The 14,616-nt window shown below is 35.8% G+C and overlaps 1 long non-coding RNA gene across 1 annotated transcript; it reads right to left on the minus strand.

Moving 5' to 3' along the window:
• Positions 1-396: 396 nt before the first annotated feature.
• LOC127790257 (uncharacterized) lies at positions 397-969 on the minus strand. Its single transcript, XR_008020743.1, has 3 exons — positions 862-969; positions 674-767; positions 397-434 (listed from the first exon to the last, which is right to left on the minus strand). It is a non-coding gene; the product is annotated as an uncharacterized LOC127790257 (long non-coding RNA).
• Positions 970-14,616: the final 13,647 nt, after the last annotated feature.

Here is a 14,616-nt window from a genome sequence, read left to right on the forward strand (position 1 = left end):
CGGTCCTCTTCAGGGCCGTATCGTAGTCTACCCCAACGTCACCAAACGGTTGACCCCTGCCCCACTGCTCAATAGCTCTAACCAAATCATAAATAAATCCGAGAAAAACTGTAAATAAGCCCGATAAAATCATAAATAAACTCGTCCGTCTAGGAACTTAGTTCCCAAGCTAGGTCCGGCATCATTCCCAAAAGGAGTGGGGGCGGTACAAACCCCCATAGGCTCACAACAAATAAAATGCTAGAAGCTTCGGATTTAATTTAAATTAAAACAAATGAATAATAATTCAATAGATAAGGCTAAGTGCCAAGACAAAGTAAGGGAGAAGACTAGATACGATAAATCACGGGGTCTTTTATGGGAATTGAAAAGCACAAGGAGAGGGTTAGGAGCTTGCCTTTATATGGCCGTTTCCTCCATTTCTTGCATTCCCGCTGCGAAGTAAAACGTTTAAAAACGTTTGATAACAATTAATAAAACCTAAGGCTCACATTAATTAAATCTAACCGTATAATATAATTAATTTAGCCATCTAAATCCCACATAGGCACCTCGTAAATAAAATCCCAATAAATCTCATATTTCTTTTAAATTAAATCATGCCCAAAACATCCCTAATTCGTATAATTAATACGCAAAAGCAAACCGAATTAAGGGAAGACAAGGGATTCACCAAATAGAAATAGATCGCAAGGGTAGAGGAGAACTTGGCTCGCTTAAGCTGATTACAGCGTTTCCATGCTTAAACATCACCAAATTAATACACGCTGTAAATTAGATTAAACTCCCAAAATTAATAAAATTGGGCCCAAAATTAAATTTCAACCGTAGAGAATGTATAACACATAATTATTTACTTACCTGATTAATTAAATCATGATTAAACGTAGTTTAATCTCCAATTTTTCTCTAAAAAAATGACCCTCGCACGCGCTGCTTCTTCTTCATTTTTCTTCCTCTGGTTCTATCTCAAATTTGGCCGAAATCGGCCTTAAAATCGCAGCAAAAATGCTGCTTTAACGCGAGGCAAATGGGCGGCCCACAGCGCGCCACGTGGCGCTCCCAGCAGCCGTACATGGCTGCCACCGCTTTACCCAAAATGACGTCATTTTGGGCAAGGGTTTTGGCCAGCCAAAATTCCTCCACAACGCGCGCGCACCTACGGGGCTCGAACCCGCGCCTCCCCGCTGGCATTCCTCGTGCGCGACCACCGCGCCACACGCTGCTTTTAACATATATATGCCTCCTATTAATTTTAAACCCATCCCAGCTCAATTTCACAGATCTCCTTTGAACCCCCACAGTTTCCTTTATTCACACACACACCCCCACATATATTTTATTCTATATTTCACTTTTACCCCAAAAATCACTAAATTAATTTATTATTTTCCTAGATAATCCCCAATAATTAATTATTTTCTTTAAACCTTAAACACTCAATAATCACCAAAATATAAATTAAATCATTTTTTTTATTTAAACCCACAAGTATTCAATAATCTCCACAAACATAATAATTATTAATTAATATTTCTCGTAAACCCAAAAATATTTAACAATTATCAATTGTTCCCAACCAATACAATAATTAATAATTATCAACCATGAATTCCTTATTTTCCTTAAAATCATATAAATACATACTTCCTCTTAAATTCTCAAATATTTAATAATGTCCTCAAATACCAATTTGACTAATTATTATTTATTTTCAAATTTTGAGATATTACAGGTTACATAATGCATTGGCTATTGAGAGTAGCTTCTTGTTAAGGAATTGATTACATGAATACCATATATCTCATGACACTTCCCGGGTAGATAATAATTTAATTAATCATGTTAAGTAAACCATCTTAACGAAGAGGAGGGTCATTTCAAATAGGGATTATTTCCTTGGGTGCCCATGTTTTGTGTGTGTGAACATGCGAGAGAGAGAGCTAGAAAGATAGCATTCCTAAATGAATTTTCATCCAGGAGGGTTGACAAGTAAGGATAGAGAGAGGTATGAAAAGCTCTGCACTAAGAGAGTTCACATTGCTGCAACAAGACAAGGCGAAGACGGTGTTACAGGCTTCCAGCTGACAAGACCCCACCACATTAAGGGTACTAGAGTAGTGGGTCCATATCTCTATCTGAAAATGGAGAGTTCACAAGCAAGGAGAGGAATGTTTAAGTTTAGCCTTAGCACACGGAAATTTGATTATATCCACTGGCAAGGCCAGACCTTTTATGAGGTTCATGAGACTCTTGTCTCAGGCTCATGAATATTTAATTATTTGAGCCCATAAAATTGGGACTCATCATTCTTTGTAGGTGCAAACTTGGCTCACCCCTGCCCTTTTCCCTCTCTCACTTTCACTCGTCGCCTTGCCCAGTCTCGCTCTCTTGCTCTGTTACTCTTGGCTTCGCCCTTACCCTCACTCTCGCCTCTCACTGCTCGCCTGCTCCATTGACCATCGCTCGCTGTCTTTCTCTCACTCTCATGGCTGGTGGCTCACTGCTTTTATTGTTTTGGCTTACTTGTCTATGTCTATTGAAAAAAAAATGATCAAATAACTTGATTATTTAAACTTAATTGATATTTTTATTTTTAAAATTGAGTTTTTAATTGATAATTTAAAAAAAATCAATTTTATTTTTTGATATGGTATAAATATTTATTTATTTTTTCTACTTTATTATGAAAAAAAAATTGAATATACTCTATGATTTGAGGGTCCAACTTTAGATTTTGACTCAGAGTCCCAAAAAATTGAATATACTCTTTAAGTATAACCCTGTCCAGTGCATTCAAAGTGTTCAAATGAAGACACCTTACATATTAAATAGAATGGTAACTCTATTAGCGCTTAGAATTTGATTGGACCCTACGCATTAAGGGCGTTTAGATGCAGAAATAAATGTTAGGTAAACAATCCCAGCGTGCCCAATCAATTAGCACATTGCATATCCTTGCATGCATTTATTCTTCTTGTTTCAAATTTTCAGAGCCTATCTCATGTTGCCACCAAAAAATACCCAAAAATTAACAACTAGAATGGACAGAAAATTTGGGCATGTATTACACTGCACAACGATTACAAAACAGCTGAAAGGACAGTGTAATCCCAAATTTAGTTATGCGAGTCTAGACGTAGAAATAAATGAGAAAATGAACAAATTTAGCTAAACAAATTCATATGTCATAAGTGTCATTCCATGGACATAAAATGCTTCACTACTCAAACAGCTGGCCTTCACCAACAAAGAGATGATTTTAAATTATATCCTCATTGAACAAGCTCTTAGAAATCACTTTATAGACTTGGTCATCAAGTAAATCATATAGTCAATGATTTCCTTTAGTTGATATACTTGTAAGCAATTTTAATTATTGTCACTGATCTTGAATCCATTTCCTACCACAGGAGGTGACAGGCCTCCTGTGGTAGGAAATGTATTGCATAGATGTTTATAGGACCAAATATCCGACTGAAAAAACCAAAAATATGAATTTGCGGATGTTTATATATGTTTTCATCCATTGGGGAAGGAAATCTCGCCTTGATCACACCGACGGGTTCCAATCCATCCAACTGAGATCGATAAAAGAACCAAATGCCTGCTCATGTTGGCCGCATTGCTCAAATCCAGTGCCCAATGCTCTAAATTCTTGAGAATAATTTCTCCAAACATAAACAGATGAAAGTCGTAAAATAAATAAATTATTGTTAATAAATTTCACTTAAGACCACGATTAAAGCCATTTTTAGTAAAATCTCTTGTGATTTACTTACATTTTAAGATTTATATATTTTATTTTTTACGTTTTAACTTCTAAAGAGTCAGAGATATCTACCGAAAAATAAAAAAAATTAAAACATATAAATCTTATATAGTAGGGGTACCAGAAAAAGCCTTTCGTTTCCCCCCATTCGACCTTCGTCCGCCCTTCTCGCCTCCCTACGCTTCTTTTCGCCACCTTCCTCGCACTCATAGAAGCCACCAGGTTGACCCTTTTTTATTTTAATTTTTAAAATTTTATAAATAAAAATCGAATACTTTGTTTGATTTTTAATTTTTAAAACTTTGAACACGTAAATAATTTATTTTCACTTTTATTTTTCATTTCACTCAGTGTTTTAATGTAAATAAAACTAGTTAACTTTAGCTTTAAGAAAATGAACTCATAACTTGATAAGTTAGGCCAATTTAGTGTTGGGTAAACAATAATAATAATTATATAAAACCGGTTTAGTAAAAGAAGCTGAAAATAATGGCCAAAGTAGGCGGTGTAATACCCGAAAAATTTTAAAGGACTCAAGGGTAAATTATATTGGGACAAAAGCGAAATAAATTGAAGGTATAAGGGTAATTTATTACTATATGAATAACTGAATCGAGTACAGGGAGTGCCCTGAAGTCGAGATGCCAAAGAAAAATGATGTGGCATTAACGAGCGTCCCGAGATAGGATTTATGGTATCGAAAGAAATCGGATCGGGAACGATTTTCGGTACAGCAAAAATGTAGCTGTCATTTAGTCTGCAAAACTGAATCTTTATAAGTGACTTTTAAGAAGTCAACGGAAGCTTGAGGGGACTTTGGTTTTTCATGAGAAACAATCATTCAATAGTTTCAGGAAGAAACGAAGGGGTTTAGGGCCACAATGAAGATTCGGGCCTAAGTGCAGTTTTTCGAAATTGCTAGAGGACGAAACAATTTTTTTTAGAATCTTTGGGGGTCAAATAAATTTTTGAGAACTTAAGGGTCTTAAAAGCAATTATGGAAAGCTCAGAGGTTAAGTGAAATGGACCAAAGTGAGAATAGCCAAAACTTGGAGGTGTTAAAGTGCCAAATCAACAAAGTTTGGCCATAAGATTCGATCAACCCACCAAAAGTCACCGACCAACCATTTGGAGCACCAGGACTGCACGAGCAATTGTTAGGGATGACTTTTGTAAAGGAATATCCGATAACGGCCACCCTGAGGATTTTCGACCAGCTTTATGGTTGTGCGATCGAGCACCTGCAACGTGCGATTTTGGTCGTTTAAAGTCGATTCGAGGTCGATCCAAGGCAGGTTTAAGCTCTAAGGCACATGGGCTGGTCGATCTCGGGTGTTTGGAGGTTTGAAAATCCCTATAAATAGGGGTTCCGTGATGACTGAAGAATGGGAGAAATGAAGCTTGAAATCGAGGGTTTTATCAAACGAATTGGAGGTTCAAACCATAGGGCTTTTGTTACCCATGGCCTGAGGATCGTTTCTGGTAAGTTTGAAGCATTTTGATTGCGGTTTGGTGGAGTTTTAATGCTTCGTCGGAGAAGGAGGCGAACGGCCAAGCCGAAGCTTTGGCCGGCCCGTTGAGGGCTTTCCTGAGCTTCTTTCAGGCCCCAAGAAGGTCCATGGTGATCGACTAGAAGAGGAGAACCAGCTGGTGGAGTCGTCCAGATTTTCCGACAAGCCGTCGCCAGAGAAGACGACCGGCGCGTGGCCGACACACGCTAGCCTTCACGCGCCGCCACTCGCCCTAGCGCGTGTGGGCGCATGCGGGCGCGTGGAGGGCTGGAAAATTTTGAGAATATTCTAGAAAAAAAAGAGAAAAATATTTTATGGAGGTTTGTGCAAAAAATTTTAGTGTTTGTCATCCCGATGTCTCGATTTTGGCACCGACCAGCCTCATTTTGCTTAAAAAGGCAACATCCAGGTAAGTTCAGTAATTTTCCTTTGAAGTTCATTGGATATTATGAATTGTTGTGGAAAGAAATTTGAGAAAATAGTATTGAGGGTATTTATTGAGATTTTTAGAAGGAAAAATTGAAGAAAATGAAAGAAAAATAAAAGAAATTGAAATATTGAGATATTTAGTGATTAAATATGCTTTTCATGATTTATGTGCTTGAGAAAAAGTGATTGGTGCAACTTTCAAGAGTTAGCACGAGAATCGAGGTCGGGCACGCATATCAAGGCGATGCGCACTTTTCGAGAAAAAAACGAGTTTATCTCAAAAGGTGAGTTCTCGTATCCTATATGATATGATTGTTTATTATGCATGATATTTATGAAAAATATGATTCATTTTGTCATATTGCATGGAAAGTCGTGATATTTGCATGGCACGATATTATCGTCATATTGATATTTGTGCATGGGAATGAGATGTCACCCTAAGAGTGTAGCCATAATTCCCAAGGGCAATTGATGGAACAACGTTAGTTTTATCCTGTAGATGTTCGAGATTCTGCCTATGGTTCCGTGCCGGGCTGGGCCTGAGAAGTTATATTAGGACAAATGTTTGTTCATGTATTTGCATCATGCATTCAAGTATCATGTTTTTAAACCCTCACTAGAAGTTTCGTCTTCTAATGGGTTATGCCCCTAGAATATTCAACGTTTCAGTTCAGACTTGCAGCTTAGGTAAGAACGTGATTGAGGTATGGCGGCACGGGGTGACGTATCCGATGATTCAACAGGTTGATCTAGTATTTGGTTTGTTTAAGAAGATCCGGATATGTATCAGATGAGAAATGGCTATGTATTTGAGATATCATTTGATTGCACCTAAGGTGTTTAGATGTTGTCTCGAGAATCGAGTCTCCATGTATTTATGTATTAAAGCTTTTGAAGATATGATGTAATGGTACAAATCCTTATGTTGTTAAAAAGTGAATTGATTATGTACCATATTAGGTTTCGATTTTAAGTTTCCGCAATTATGATGATTACCTATCTTAGCTTATTGATTCTTGTTTAGTATGCTGGGAAGGTAAAACGGGATTGTCAGGAAATGGTTTATATTAGAGAAAAAAAAATATTCCTGAAATTCCTAAGTTATTTAACGCTCGGAAAAGCGAGGCGTTACAGGCGGCACTTCAACGAGTAAAGAAATTAGTATAGATCGAGTTGCTCAAACGCGCTGTCTTGAAAACGAAATCGCCTTGCGCCTACAACTTGCAGACTACGGCGATAGTTTTAGTAGGATGAAACGATCTCACTAGCAGAACAACAATCAAGAACAACCGGAGCTAAAAAAACTCGAAGTGGTATTTTTCCCTCAGTGTGGGATGAAAGTGAAGGAAATGAGAAACTCGAATGGCTGAACAGAAGGACTGACTGGGATTTTCTTTGGCACTCTTTGAGGAACACCAATGCAAAAATCCAGCAGGAAAAACTGCAAAAATCTGCAACATGTAGGAGACAAAATCGGAAGACACGCTAGAGGAAAATTCGTAAAGGGTGCTTGGGACTACAAGTGAAAATCCAAAGACGCATGAACGCACACGTGAAGTAAAATCCAAAATGAAGTTCAGATTTTTAAGAAAATAAAAATAATATATATTAAATATTTTTTAACAAAAAATATATTATTTTATTCTTTTTTATCTAATTTGATTCGAATCGAACCGACTGACCAGACAGGCAGCTCGCGCATGTGGGTATGGGTTCGCCCACTCATAAAATTGGGTGCCCCTTAGGGCCAAAATCTAAGTTCATGACTTGGGTTATTTATGCCTACTTAGAATCTCCTTACCAAGCAATGTGGGACAACAAACACTCCCACATATTAAACACATATGCACAACACAAATGCACTCACACACAACAATCCCCCACATAATGCTGAGACAAAACAAAAACAAATCGACACTAGGTTACAAAGAGCAAACAGATAAGTTATGCATCAGGTAAGATGTCTTTTGGAGTTAAACCTTCCTTAGTGAGTATCTATCGAACTTATCGAAAAAATAGTGAGCCTAGCTCTTGAACTATCATTCTTGTGGTAAATCTAGACAATAGATATCACATACAACTCATCTTATACCATTAAGTTTTATACGATTGTGTCTATTTTGCTCCAAGATAACATCTTGAATTCATGAGAGCTCTAGAGAACCCAAACCATTTGAACAGTTATCATAAAAACGACCTACTTCAACTCTCATATAGGTAAATAATGATTAAGAGTACTCTATCACTACTCCTCTTAAACAAGATATCAATATTACCTTAAACACCAACATAATACACACTGTAATTACACATCAGAAATGGGAAGAAACTGGAAGTTTCTCAGTGTGTTAACTATGAATTATTCCAGCCAGTTTGCTTATTTAACCTAGATCTTGGGATCTCCAGTCAACTAGGTTAGGCTACCACCGGATAATTCATTTCATAGGCTTTAGCCCCATTCCTTTAGTTGTATATGTGACCTGCTCTTTGGTCACTCCTTTTATCAAAGGATCTGTTATATCATTGATGAGCAGTTGCCTTATTGTATTATGCATACGTCTTATATGCTTTGACTTTCCATTATAGACACTATTCTTAGTTCTCATCGAATCAAATAAGTTGTCACAATATATACATATGCACTATAAAAAAAATAGCATTTAGCGGCGGTTTTAACAGTTGCAAAGAGATTTAGCGGTGGTTTTCAGCAACCGCTGGAGTATCCACTACTAATTATATTTTTTGCGACGATTTTTAAAATATTAAATTAAAAAATATTTAAAATTTTAATTGACCCATCCTGCGCAAGCGTGGGCGGTTAGGCCTCACGCCCGGCTGCCTAGGCCTAGCCCTGCTCGCGCCCGCCCGCTGGTGCAGGCTTGCGCGCATGCCTAGCCCCTACGTGCCACGTGGTCGCATGTTCGCGCACCACGTAGCGATGCTAGAAATTAACTTCCCAGCATTTCCCTCCCTCAGTTTCGAACCCGAGACCTCTTCTATGCACATGCGCACGCAAACCATCTGATCTGCGAAGCCTCGATATATATGCGCGCATATAAATTATATACTAATCCAACCACTATTTTTTAGAATTATATTTTATATTTTTAATATAAATTAAAAACATTAATTAATTGATTATTTTTTAAAAGAATAAAGGAATAAATTAAAAATAAATTAATTGAATTAAATTAAATAAATTAATTGATTAAAAAATAAAAAGAAGATTTATATATTCTTTAAAAATATTAAAATTATATATATTAAAATTTTGTTAAATTTATTTTTATTTTTTTAAATTAAAAATTTTAATGAATTTTATGATTAATTTAAATTAAATTTTAAATTTCTTTTTAAGATTTTATATTTATTTTTATTAATTTAATTTTTAATTATTTTCTTAAGCAAAATTTAATTTTTTAATGAATTTTGCAATAATTTTTAAAAACCACAGCAAATGTTAATTTAATTTTAATTTTAAATTATTTTTTAAATTTAGCAGCGATTTCTCAAAAATCGTTGCTAAATTCAATTTTTTAATAAATTTTGTGGAGTTTTTCCAAAATCGTTACAAATGTTAATTTAATTTTAATTTTAAATTATTTAATTATTTAAAATTAAATAATTCTTATTTTATTTGATTATTTATTTAATTATTTTCTTAATTTAGCTGCGATTCTTTGAAGACTATTGCAAAATTAAATGTTTTAATAAATTTTGCAACGGTTTTGAAAAACGGCCGCAAAATGTTAAAAAAATCGTCGCAAAAAACTTATTTTGCGACAGTTACAAACCATTGTAAAATATCATGTTTTGCGATAATTTTTAAAACCGTCACAAAAAATCAATTTTTTTGTAATGATATAGCTTTTACAGGCTTTAAACACAATGGAATGTCTTCGAGGAAATGTTGAAGCCATTCTACTTCTTCACCTACTTTATCAAGAGCTATAAACTCTAATTCCATTGTAGATCGTGCTATACATGTTTGTTTTGAAGACCTCCATGACACAATATCACCACCTAAGGTAAAGATATGCCCACTGGTTGATTTAGTCTCTGAGCTATCGAATATCCAATTAGCATCACTAAATCCTTCCAATACTAGTAGATATCTCGTATAATTTAATCCATAGTCAAGTGTGTACTTTAAGTATCTAAGTACCCTGAATTGTGCAACCCAATGATCATGTCTAGTATTGCTCATGTATATTGCTAATCTACCTACTGAGTAGGCAATATCAGGTCTTGTACAATTCATTATGCACATCAAACTTCCAATGACTCTTACGTATTATAGAGGAAATACACCTTCACCATTATTCTTATTTAACTTAGAATTTGGATCAAATAGAATAACTGCTGGCTTACTCTCATAATAACCATGTTTTCTCAACACTTTTTCTATATAGTGTGATTGAGAAAGCACACATCTTTCAGAATTTTTGATTATTCAAATTCTAAGAATAACATCAATAAGGCTAAGGTCTTTCATTTCAAAATTAGAATTCAACATCTTCTTTGTGGATTCTATAAGATTTTTGTTAGTACCCATTATCAACATATCATCTACATACAAGCACACAATGACATATTCATGATTTATGTTTTTAACATAAATACATTTATCACATTCATTTATCTTAAACCCATTTGATAACATAATGTGATCAAACTTCTCTTGCCATTGCTTGGGTGCTTGTTTTAGCCCATAAAGAGACTTTAGCAGTTTACCAACTTTCTTTTCATATCCCTTTACAACAAACCCTTCAGGATGTTCTAGATAAACTTCTTCTTCTTCTAAGTCTCCATCCAAGGATGCAGTCTTTACATCCATTTGGTGAATTTTCAAATTATGTAAAGCCGCAACGACAATCAACATCCTTATAGACATGATTCTCGTTATCGGGGAATAGGTATCAAAGAAATCTAACCCCTATTTTTGACGATATCATTTAGATATTAAACAAGCCTTATATTTATCAATAGTGCCATCAGCCTTCAATTTTCTTTTGAAGATCCATTGCATCCAATTGGTTTACTTCCAGGAGGTAAGTTCACCAATATCCACATATTGTTTTGCATAATGGATTCTAATTCACTATTGACAACTTCTTTCTAATATGGAGCGTCAGATGAAGACATAGCTTCATCAAAGATTTGAGGCTCATGTTGTAACATGTAAGTTACAAAATCTGGTAAAAAAAAATTAGCTTTCTTAGCTCTTTTACTTATTCTAGGTTCAAATTTAGTTTCCTGATCATCTTGATCTTTCGAAGAACTTACTTCATAATTCCTTTTGGTACTACCATCATTGTGTCTTTCTTTCTTAAAAGGAAATACATTCTCAAAGAATTCAACTTCAATAGATTCCATAATTGTGTTGTTATTAATATCAGGAATTTCTAATTTTATAACTAGGAATCTATAGGCTGCACTATGTAACGCCCCGTTTTCCCACAACGTGCATTACCTCGAGATTTTGGAAATATATATATATTTTTATATTATATACAACATAAGTCTCTCGATATACATACTCTTATCATAATCGTTTCCCGACAATACCGATCGTACCTTCTTAGCATATCAAAATTTAAGAATTAATAGACTAAGACAAGTAATATCAATCACATCAGCAGAAGCAAGATCGAAACCTCAATAATATTTAACTGACAATTCCCTTAACCGACAATTCCTTTTATAATAATCAAATCGATGTTTCACATGAAAATATCAAAATATTATATAACCTTTGAACATCGTAATCATGGACAAAAACCTACGAAAACTAAACATAGCTGCTACATCTCGATGATATTATTTCCCTTGGCGCCACTGCATTCACCTGGAACGTTTGAATATTCCAGGGACATAGTCCAAATTAGATGCTGAATCATCTAAGTGAGAGTTCAAAAATATTTTCATGCAGATATGCAAAATCATATATAAAATCGATAAATCCCGACATGCACCAGCCTAAGAGAATCCCACATAGCACTTAACCCTAACCGGGGAAAATGCAATCTCTCTAAAGGTGACACGACCACTTCGGCCCATTGGCAAAACAATCCTGCTAAAGAGGGACAACCTCGACATATGAACCTGAGAATCACCCCATTGTCATTGTTAGGCTTTACGCTCCTATTCAAAAGCATTCCAAAACCCAACGTAACCCTAGCCCCAAGAGTGTCACATCAACACTATCCTCGGAATCGACGTCACCTCGACATTAATGCTATTGCTCAAAGGAACCCGGGGTGGTGTCCACTCGCAGCCCCGCCACTTGAGCCAACAACCGAGGTGATGTCCACTCTCAGCCTCGCCACTTGGGTCCCGTAGGATGAAGTCCGTCTCAGCCCCGTCCCAAGTGGGTCACCTAGCATTAATCCTAGGTACGCATCCCGAGTGCTGTCAGTCTGGGCTACGTCACAGGTTACCAACCCACGTCCCACATGGACGACACAAAATAAGCTAATGTCGAAAATCATAACATGCATAGCTTAAAATCAACATTTCGATGTATGAAATTTACCGTACGAAATTTAATGCATGTGTAAATAATCATTTGGACAATCCATCACAATAAACCAAGCCACAGGGATGAACACTCACAGTAAACCATTCACATGTCACTTAAAGTCTTTTCGGGTAAAACCACTCACCTTGAGCTAAATTCAAGATTCCTCGAAATGCGTATCCGATCAACCTCGATTATCGTGCCAGGCGTTCTCTAGTTCAACCTCGAGCTTTAATGATACCCTAGACATCGTATGCATTCAAAGGGAAATTAATATCTATTTTCCCAATTTTCTCATTATTTTTCTCCAATTTCTCTCTATTTTTCTCTTGATAATTTCAAGTAAATACCTCTTCAAGCATTTTTTCTAAATTTTTCTCCACAAAAATCCATAAAAAAATATTTCTAAGCTTATGGAATTTTCTGGAAATTTTTCAGATTTTTCTCCTATTTTCTCAATTTTCCATAATTACTTTCCTTGAGAAAATTTATTTTTCATCGATTTACTTCGAATATACTTCAAGAAAAATCACCAAAACTCATAAAATAAATTCCTTATCCTTCTGGAATTTTTTCATAATTTTATAAAAATCTCTCCTATTTATTTTTCATTTACCTTTCCTTTCAAAAATCCAAAATAATTATCTCCTCAAGAAATTTCCAAGATAAAAATTTATCAAAATAAACTATTCATCTTTCTTGAATTTCTGGATATTTTTTCCAGAATTTTAATCTCTTTAATTCTATTTTCTATCGAATTTTCTATATTTTCAGCATTTAAAAAAATACAGAAAATACCTCCGATCATCTTCTCCGGCGACGGCACACCGGAAAATTGAAACGACGACACCAGGCTGTTCCTCTCCCTCATTCGATTCCAATGGTACCTATCTTTCTCAGAAAAAACCACCGGAAACCTTCCGATTTGGCCAAAAACAGTCGGCCGAAGCTATCCCGTCACCGAACTCCGGCGAATCAAATTGGCCTTCGATTGGAACTCCGATTGACACGAAACTTTTCAGATTTTCTACCGATAGCCTTGCGACCAAAAGCCCCTTATTAGCTCCCTCGATCGATCACTCTACAACCCGATTTGAAACTTCACGCAATATGCATATATATATACGGCCGAATGTATATATATGCGAAAACACCCTCTATACTACTCCAAAATTTTCCAAAATCTCCAGAAATGATCCTATTCCCTCAAGGATCAAAATCCCCTTATTGGCTTCCCTCGATTTTCCCTCAAAACCGAGCAATTTGATGCTCCAAATTTGGCCAAAAACCCTTGATATTTATAGGCCAAATTCGACCCCACGTGGCCGATTTCCGGCCAAATCTCTTCCCACACGCCTCCTAGGCTGTCCTTGCCCATGCCCTGATGAAACTTGGCCGCCAATCTTCCGGATTTTTCGGCCAAATCTGCAGCCAGATCTGCCATGCTTTGGCAGATTTCCAAAAATTGCATTTTGGCCCCCCTTCAACTTCCTTTTATATTTTGTCCCTTATCCTCAAGCCCCTTAATTATCCAACTATACCACTAAGACCCATCAGATTAGTGCTTCTCATTTCTCCCTTAAAACTTTTGAAAAATTACCGTTTTGACCTCCCTCGGGCAAATTTAGAAAATTACACTTAGGCCTGATTGATCGTTTTGACTTCAAATCCACTTGATTCAACCTGAAACCACTTAAGGGTTGTTCTATACATCAAATATTAGTCCTAGACACACTCGATTGATTTTTCGGATATCGTCTATAACAATTTGGTAATACGACCTAATTGGCAGCTGTATTTTTGCTGTACCGAAAACTGTTCTCGATCTCATTTCTTTCATCACTAAAAATCATAATTTATTTTACTTGATGATACTATACCATTTTCCTTGGCTATCTAGGGTTTGGGGTACTCTCTCCGATTAATTCGGTCTTCCAAAACTGTGTTAGTGTACCCTATAGTCTTATTTTTTCCAAAATTCCATTTATGCCCTTTATCAAATATCATTTTTATCCTCAATTTATTCCCGGGTATTACATACTATGCAAAGCATAGCCTATAAAGACACAATTAATAGTTTTAGGTCCAAGTTTAGTCTTTTTTGGTAAAGACACTTGTACATTTGCTAAACACTCCCACACTTTCAGAATTTTGTAGGAGGGTTGCTTCTTATTCCATACTTCATAAGGAGACTTATCAGTCTTCTTATGTGGAATTCTATTCAATATTAAATTTACAGTAAGCAAAGCTTTCCTTCATAGATTATGGGGTAATCCTGAATTATTTAGCATGCAGTTTACCATGTCTTTCAACGTTCGATTATTCCTTTCAGCTACACCGTTTTGTTGCTGTGTATAAGGTGTTGTCGTTTGATGGATTAT

Source organism: Diospyros lotus, chromosome 1, assembly GCF_014633365.1.
Source record: "Diospyros lotus cultivar Yz01 chromosome 1, ASM1463336v1, whole genome shotgun sequence".
Lineage (NCBI taxonomy): Eukaryota > Viridiplantae > Streptophyta > Magnoliopsida > Ericales > Ebenaceae > Diospyros > Diospyros lotus.